This window comes from Pinus tabuliformis, chromosome J (assembly GCF_031772625.1).
Source record: "Pinus tabuliformis cultivar Carrire ecotype Pingquan chromosome J, CPIR1, whole genome shotgun sequence".
Taxonomy (NCBI): domain Eukaryota; kingdom Viridiplantae; phylum Streptophyta; class Pinopsida; order Pinales; family Pinaceae; genus Pinus; species Pinus tabuliformis.
The window spans coordinates 1,168,946,603-1,168,955,580 of NC_142295.1; positions in this window are offsets into that span (position 1 = coordinate 1,168,946,603).

Consider the following 8,978-nt stretch of genomic DNA (forward strand, 5'->3'; position numbering starts at 1 on the left):
ACTCATGAAAACACACTCCACAACACCATAAACTTCTCATGGCAGCCTTAGTGCAACCATAACCCATGTCATACAAATACAACAAGCACATGGTCTTACAACACAAGAAACACATATGCAACTGAACTAAATGCATGACCAACACATAGCCTATCCAATCTGAAGGGTGAACCATGCTCTTATGCCACTCTATAAAACCCTCCTCCTACATCTACCCAAGTAACCTTCCAATGGGGTAAACATGTGATGAGAAGTTACTATGAAATGATTCGACTTCCTAAGTCATATTAAGGAAGTTGAACTGATGGAAACACACCATTCATACCTTCCACATCAACAACATGACTCCCACGAACCATCCCAAACACTCAGACAACTAGCCCCTTGGTCTCACTGATTGTTTAGACTATTTAACCCCAAAATTTCCCTTGACATGGAGAAGCATGCATCTAAGAGACTCCAAACACTCCCACAACATGGTTATGCATGCATCTAGGGACTTTTCTACCTAGTCTTGTGCCTGCATCTCTCATATTTGAGCCACTTTTTCAGTCTCAGAGCCCAGGTGACTGCCCAGAACTCAATGCCCCTTTCAGAACCGCAAAATAAAAACATAATAAGGATACAAATGCAATTACTTTAACAACGACTTGACTGGACCCCTACTAGCCACGATAGGAATTTCATCAAACATGTCACAATTATGTAATCTACATGTTTAAATAACATATCTGAGCATAGGGATCTCATACTCATCTCTGAATCACTAAGAAGCATTGGTGCCTCAACATATTAGTTGTAGTTTCATCCATTAGGCCATAGATACATTATTCATTCATTTGCAACAAAAAAAAATGACAACCATACATAGCCACTATCATAATACATGTTCATAACCAACAAAATAACAAAAGAAATAGCAACAAAATCATAGCCATATCATCCACATATAAACCAATATAATACCCATGAAAATAATAAGGAGAAATAATCTCATATTAATTATTCATAGGACAATTAGTTTTGGGACTTCAACGAACCACCTGACCATAAAAATGGTTGAGCCAAATCTTTCTACAACTAGTCACCCCCATGCGATATTCCAAGCATGAATGTGGTATCTCATAAAAAACATCAATCAAAACCATCCAGGCTTCCAAAGGCTAAACCACCTCAACCCATCACACAATGATTCCACCTCACAGTTGAACATCACAAAACCATTGCTAGATTTGTCTCTACCCAAGCCTTCCAAGGCTCCAGAGCATTTTTTACAACCAAGGATTATAGGACTAGTAACTCAACCCATAGCTATTGTTGGAATCTAGAGTGTTTGTTCAAAGAAGGATCCAAGACTAGTAAATCATCTCACCAAGGGCTCCAGAGAATTTTTCCAACCAAGGCTCCAAGACTAGTAAAGCAACCCACCAAGGGCTCTAGATCATTTTTCCAACCAAGGCTCTAGGACTAGTAACTCAACACAAGTTGTTATAGGTCTCCGAATCATTTCTCCAATCAAGGCTAGAGGAACTAGTAACTCAACCCAATCTAAAGGAAACATGAGCACCAACCAAGAAAACAAAAAAATGAACCTGCAACACAATGGCTATCCAAGAAATGGGAAAGCTAGGAAAATCCATTCTCAATCTAGGAAATCTTCCATGCCAGTGACATATTATGACCAATAAACCACAACCATATGCCATGCAGTCAAAAACTACTGAGGGAGACATACATGCAACTCGGTACCTGCAAGAAAAAACCATTTTAGCTATTGATCATGATGTCCACTTTTTCTTTCCTTCTATTCCAAATTTTCCTTCTTGCTCCAAAACTTCAAGTATGGCACACTCCTCCAAGAGTTCTCCAATAAAAAATCTAAGTGCCCAAGAGTATGAGAGAGACAAAATAGAGAGAGAGAGAGATCCAAAAATGAACCAAAAAAAGTATGTGAACTGGTCCTCAGAAGCATTTTTATTAATGTGGCCTTTATTTTCTTCATTTTCCATTATTTTCCTTCATTTTCCTCCTCACATGCAACCTGTGGCCTTTCACCTCCCTTTTCTCCTAATTTCCATTATTTTCATAAATAAATGTGCCAAAATACCATCTTTCATTTCCAAAGCCTTTTCCATTGTCTTTGCCAATTTCCTTAGCCACTAATCAACAACAAGTGATCTAGATCAAAATGCTTTTTCTCAACATTCAACTTGGAATATGTGTCCCATCAACCATGGTTATTATTTTCCCTTTATTAACTTTTACATGGAATTTTCACCAGGGCTATTACAGAACCCTCCCCCTTAGGGGCACACACATCCTTGGTATTCAAAAACACCTACAACTAGCAACGTTGTTGTAAACAAAAAATATTTCTCAAAGAGCTTTATAAATTAGCTCATTGCAGTATTTACAATAATCATCTTGCTGACAAGTGAAGCGACATGACCACATAACAAGTATAACATCATAATGACATGACACACATACCTATTATTGAAGATTTATAACATAGCTCATGGTAGTATTTACATCCATATACATATGTAAATATACCAAACATCACCAAAAAATGTACCAAAAAAATATACCAAAGAAATATAATAAAACATCCACTCAACCATCGAATAAGGAAGGATGCATAGCCCATTGATCTGCCATCTACCATGTAGCTTCATTGGGCCCAAATTTCTACCAATTCACTTTAGATTTCTTAGTTCCATAGATTAAGCATTTTTCTCTACAATATACTTTGCGCTTCGAGCTCAAATTCTCCTTCTGAGTCCACTTGTAATACAGACCAGTTAATCACATGATCGTCGTCTTTAACATACTTATTAGGAAATGACACATGGAAAACATAATTGACTTTCACTGTTGGAGGCAGCGGAAGTTGATAGGCTACTGGCCCAATCCTCTCAATAATCCTAGAAGGTCCACAATATTAGAGTGCCATCTTAGCACACAATCCAATCCGCAAGGAACTCTTCTTCAGGTTCATGCAGAAGTAAACCTATTCCCTAACCTAGAACTCCCTAAAGAACCTATTATGATATGAATAGATCTTCTTCCTATCGAGTGTTGCTTCCAAGTTCTTCTTGATTACGTACATTTTCCTCTCCACGTCTACCAACATATCTGGTCCAGTCAACACTATGTTAATTAGATCACTCCATCTTATAGGATTATTACACTTTGCCCATATAATGCCTGAAAGAGACTCATCCTCATTGACTCCTGGTACCCATTGTTGTATGAAAACTATAGTAGTGGAAGGTACTCTTCCCACTTCCACTGTTGATGCATCACATACATCCTCAACATCTCCTCCAATATCGTGTTGACCCTCTCTATCTGTTCATCTATCTCTAGATGATAACTTGTACTGACAGTCGACTCTATGCCTAAACCTGTAATTAACTACTTCCAAAACTTGGAAATGAACTTTTCATCCCGTTCTGACACAATCTTCTTCAGAACTCCATCCAATATGACCACATCCCTAATGAATACATGTGCTACATCGCTAACTAAGAATGTAGACTTCATTGGAATCAAGTGCACTACCTTTGTTAACTTATCCACCACTGCAATGATGTAATCATGTTGTCTCACTATCCTCGGAAGTACTGTGATAAAATACATGGACATGACCTCTCATTTCCACTCTGGAATCGCAGTTGGCTATAGCATTCCACCTGGATGCTTACTCTCTACTTTCACTTGATATAAATCTAAGCACTTACCCACAGACTCTCTTATGTATCTCTTAAAATTCGTCCAATAATAGAATTTCTTCACTGTTGTTAGAATCTTCTAATAACCTAGATGACTTGAATATTGTTTCGCATTAATTCCATAAAGATCACCTTGTTGATCTTACTACTATCTGGCACATATATTATGTCCCTATATCTAACTAGTCGATCTCTTGTGAGATGATAGTCCGCATCTTGTGCACTTGCATATGTGCTTGTACCTATACCTACATGTACCTACATGTACCTTTATCTATACCACTACCGGTACCTGTACCACTACCTAGATTATGATACAACCTATGCATAACATCCATATACTTGACATCCTGTTGACTTTCCTGCAACATGATATCCTATAAATTTGTCCCATAGGATCTCATAGCTGCTCTATGATTTACTTGTATCCACTTGCTAAGAGCATCTACCACCCCGTTCCCTTTACCTTTGATATACCTGATCTCAAATTCAAACTCACTAATCATGGCCAACCACTGAGACTTCCTGCCATTTAGATTTGGTTGGTCGAAGAGATACTCTAAACCACTTTGATCACTCATCAATACAAACCGTTTGCCAAGAATATAGTACCTCCAAATAGTCAATTCATGAATGATCATTATGAACATGAGATCATGTGTTAGATATTTCCATTCATTCCCATTAATTTTCCATGACTCATAGCATACCACCATTCTATCATGCATAGGAATCCACCATGTCCTCCCTTGCAAGCATCTATACATACTACAAATGCTTTGTCTCGATTTCTAATATTTAACACTGGTGCATGTGTCAATAACTACTTGAGATTCTCAAAACTGGTTGCACACTCCTGTATCCATTCAAACTTCCTACATTTCCTCTCCAATGATGTGATAGGATAAGAAATTTGTGAGAAGTTCGTGATGAATTTCCTGTAATCACTTGCTAATCCCATGGAAGATCTCACCTCATCTATATTCCTTGGATCTTTCCACTCTATGATAGTGCTTACCTTTTTTGGATCCGTTGTTATGCCCTCCTTGGAGGAAACATTCCCTAAGTAGCATGCCTCATTATGAAAGAAACTTCACTTTCTAAGCTTACCATAAAAATTATGCTCTCTCAACAATCTCAACACTGCTGCTAAATACTCGGAATTTTCTTCTTCATTTTTAGAATATACCAATATATCATCAATGAACACAATAAAAATTTTTTCAAAGTATGTATTCAAGAAACTATTCATCAAGCACATAAAAGTAGCTATAGAATTAGTCAAAGCAAATGGAACTACAATAAACTCATGTTGCCCATACTCAGTCTTGTCTTGTAGATGTCTTCTTCTTTAATGCATACTCGATGATATTTGGATCTCATATCAATCTTCGAGAACACTCTTGATCACTTCAACTAATCAAACAAGTCATCAATCCTCGGTAATAGATACCTGTTCTTGATGGTAACTTTGTTCAATTGTTTGTAGTCATTGCAGATCTTGAAGGTACCATCCTTATTCTTCACAAACAATATTGGTGCATCCCATGGAGATACCCTTCACCTAATGTATCCTTTGTCAATCATCTATTTCAGCTATAACTTTAACTCTACCAACTCAGGTGTACTCATCCTATAAGGTGCCTTTGATGCTGGAGTTTCCCCTGGTACTGACTCAATAGAAAGGTATACTTCCCTATGAGGTGGAAACTTTGAAATATCCTCAAGAACTACATCTTGAAACTGTTGTAGAACTAGCTACCTGCTCAAAACATCTACATCCTCAACTTCCTGACCCTTTTCACTAGAAATGCAGACTACAAATACCACACACCCTTTCTTGCAACTATGCTTGGTCATCATAGCCCCCACCATCCTAACTGATGTTGCTTTCTTCTTACCCCGTAGAAATTTTTGTTCCCCATTATCATCCAAGCACTCAATGGATTTGTCATGAAAATGCACCTTGGTTCTATGAAGGTACAACCAATCCATGCCCAACAACGTACTGTATGATCCCAATGGTAATACATTCGAATGTATTGAGGTAGGCATGCCATTAGAGTCAAATGCACAAGGTCTTATCGAGTGATGAACTCACTTCTTTGTACTTGTATCCAAATACACTAACCAAGACTCTGCATGCTCTTCTTTATTCAAATCACACTCATCCATAACATCAGTATTAACATAACTATAATTAGATCCAGACTCAATAAAAATTGAAACAACTTGGTCACAAATAGTACTATGCATCTCAATGACAGATTCTTTATTATTTGCTTGTTTGTTATCCAGTGCTGCATAGATCCTACGAATACTCTACCCAACATCTCCTCTTTCTTGTGCCTTTTGAGCATTGTAGATCTGTGTTATACCACCCTGATGTTGTGGACAATCTCTCTTGCGATGATCTACTCCACAAGCTAACACTACACAGGCTTTGTATTCTTCTCCTCTAATAGAAGTCCTCGTCCTTTGTCAGATGCATTGAACTTCTTAGATGTCGTTGCATTTATTTATTACCTGTACCCTATGGCCTTGCTCACTTCTTGTCCCATTTTCCTTTGTTCTTATCATTTTCCTTCTAGTCTTGCTTAGTCTCATATATGCACTTCAATTGTTCATAGCAATTCTTTAGCTTTCAGATGGTCTCCTCCAATGATCTAGGCTCATTGAAATCAATCCTATCTTTGAATGCAATCGGTGATCCACTAATGAATCTCTGAATCTTGGCCTTCTCCTCCTTGAGGTAGGGGGCATACCTCAACATCTCTAAGAATATACTAGTGTACTCCTCATCTGTAATCGATCACATCTTTAACCCATAGAATTATTTTCCCTGACATCAAAGTATCTCTTTGATAAATACTTATTATTGAACAGTCTCTAGAACTCATTCCAAGTCAAGTTCTCCCAATGAATACCTCTAACATTCTTCACATATTCCCACCAAATATCCTCTTTACCTTTTAGGCTGAATGCAGCTATGTTCTCTGAATAGTCATGAAACTCAAAGAACGTCGTCATACCAAGAAACCATACCTCTGCATCCTGTGACTTCTTCATCTCTCCATCAAATGTAGGTGTATTTTCTTTCTTAAAATCATCTGTTAAATATCCTTTGTCACTCCTCACGTAGGGATGATAATGATGATTCCCATAATGCCTATCAAAACTATAACTAGATTAATACCTGTTTCCATCACCTCTCCTATCCGCAGTGTTGAACAACCTGCTTTCTCTCACTCTATCATCTCTATCTGACCTATGACCACCATGAGACCTACTTCCATATGCCCCATTAGTTTTGTCCTCATGTTCATGGTTGATTCGAAGGAGTACCTGTCACTACAATTTTGGTAGACTCCGAAACGTCACTACATTTACCTCTTCTTATTTGTCCTATGCATGTATGATTCTATCATTGTCTACCTTACAAATCCTTATTTCTTCCTTTACTCTTCTCAGTGTGTCTACCAAATAAGAAGAATTCATAACAGCATGTTGCTCATCTAATCCATATGGAGAATCTCAAGAACTGTAGTATACCATCTTGTAAGTCATCTTTGATATTATTCTTGCAAGGTATATCATGTCAGCTCAACCAACTCACAATAAACCAACGTACCTTACCATAGTTTTTGAAGGATACCTAATCTGAAAGATCAAAAAATTAACGTAATACATGCATAACATAAGTAGGAAAACATATAGAAATGTAACACATAAGAATATAACCATATAACAGTCATTCTATCTAGAGTACAATCATCCATGCATGAACATATTAGCTACACATACCATGAACTCATGCATGAAAACAACCATCACATCACTATACACTTGACCACATGTGAACAGTAACATGCATAAGAGATGCATAATCAAATATACACACATGACAACGCACTCCACAACAACACCATCAACTTCCCATGGTGACCTCACTACAAAAATAACCCATGCCATACAAACTCAACAAGCACATGGTCTTAAAACAGAAGAAACACATATGCAACCAACATGAATGCATGAATAATACACAATACATTGAATTCAAGGGGTGAACCATGATTTGATACCACTCTATAATACCCTCCTCCCTCATCTTCCCAAGTAACCAACCAACCGTGGTAAATATGTGATAATAAGTTACTATGATATGATTTAGCCTCCTCAGTCAACTTAAGGAAGTGGAACGAATGGAAACACACCACACACACCTTCCACATAAACAAAAGTACTCTGAGGAACCATCCCAACCACTTAGGTAACTAGTCTCTAAGGCCCACTAAGTTTTTATACCATTAAACCCCCAGAAACTCCTTGGTATGGACAAGCATGCATCAAGGAGGCTCCAGATGCTCCCACAATAAGGGTATTCATGTGTCTAAGGACTTTCCTTCCCCGTGTTGTGCCCGTGACTCTGGGATTTGAGCCACCTTTTCTGGCCCAGAGCCTATGTCACAACCCAAAAATTAGTGACACTTTTAGAACTTAAATATAACAACACAATAAGGATACAAATGCAACTACTTGAACAAGGACTTGCCTCGACTGCTACTAGCCAAGGAAGGCAATTCATCAAACATGCCCCTGTTATGTAATATACAGGTTTAAATGATAGATTTGAGCATAGGGGTCTCATACTCATCTAAGAATTGCTAACAAGCATTGGTGCCTCAATACATTAGCTGCAACTTCATCCATTAGGCCATAGATACATTTTTCATTCATTTACAAGTAAAAAAAGGATGAGAGCTATACATAGCCACTCTCATAATACATGTTCATACCTAACATAATAGCAACAAAAATACCAAGTAAATAACAACCATATCATCCACATATAAACTAGTATAATACTCATGAAAATAACAAGTAGAAATAACCTCATATTAATGATACAAAGGCCAACTAGTTGTGAGACTTCCATGAGCCACCTGATCGTAGACATGGTTGAGCCAAATCTCTTTTCAGCTAGTCACCCCCATGCCATATTCTAAGCATGAATGTGGGATTTCATAAAACCAAATCAATTAAAACCGTTCAGGGCTTCCAGAGGCCAAACCACCTCAACCCATCAAACAATGATTCCACCTCACAGTTGGACATCACAAAACCATCACCAGATTGGTCTCTACCCAACCCTTCTAGGGATCTAGAGTGTTTGTTCCAACCAAGGCTTAGAGGGTTAGTAATTCAACCCTCAACTGTCATCGGGCTCCAGAGAATTTG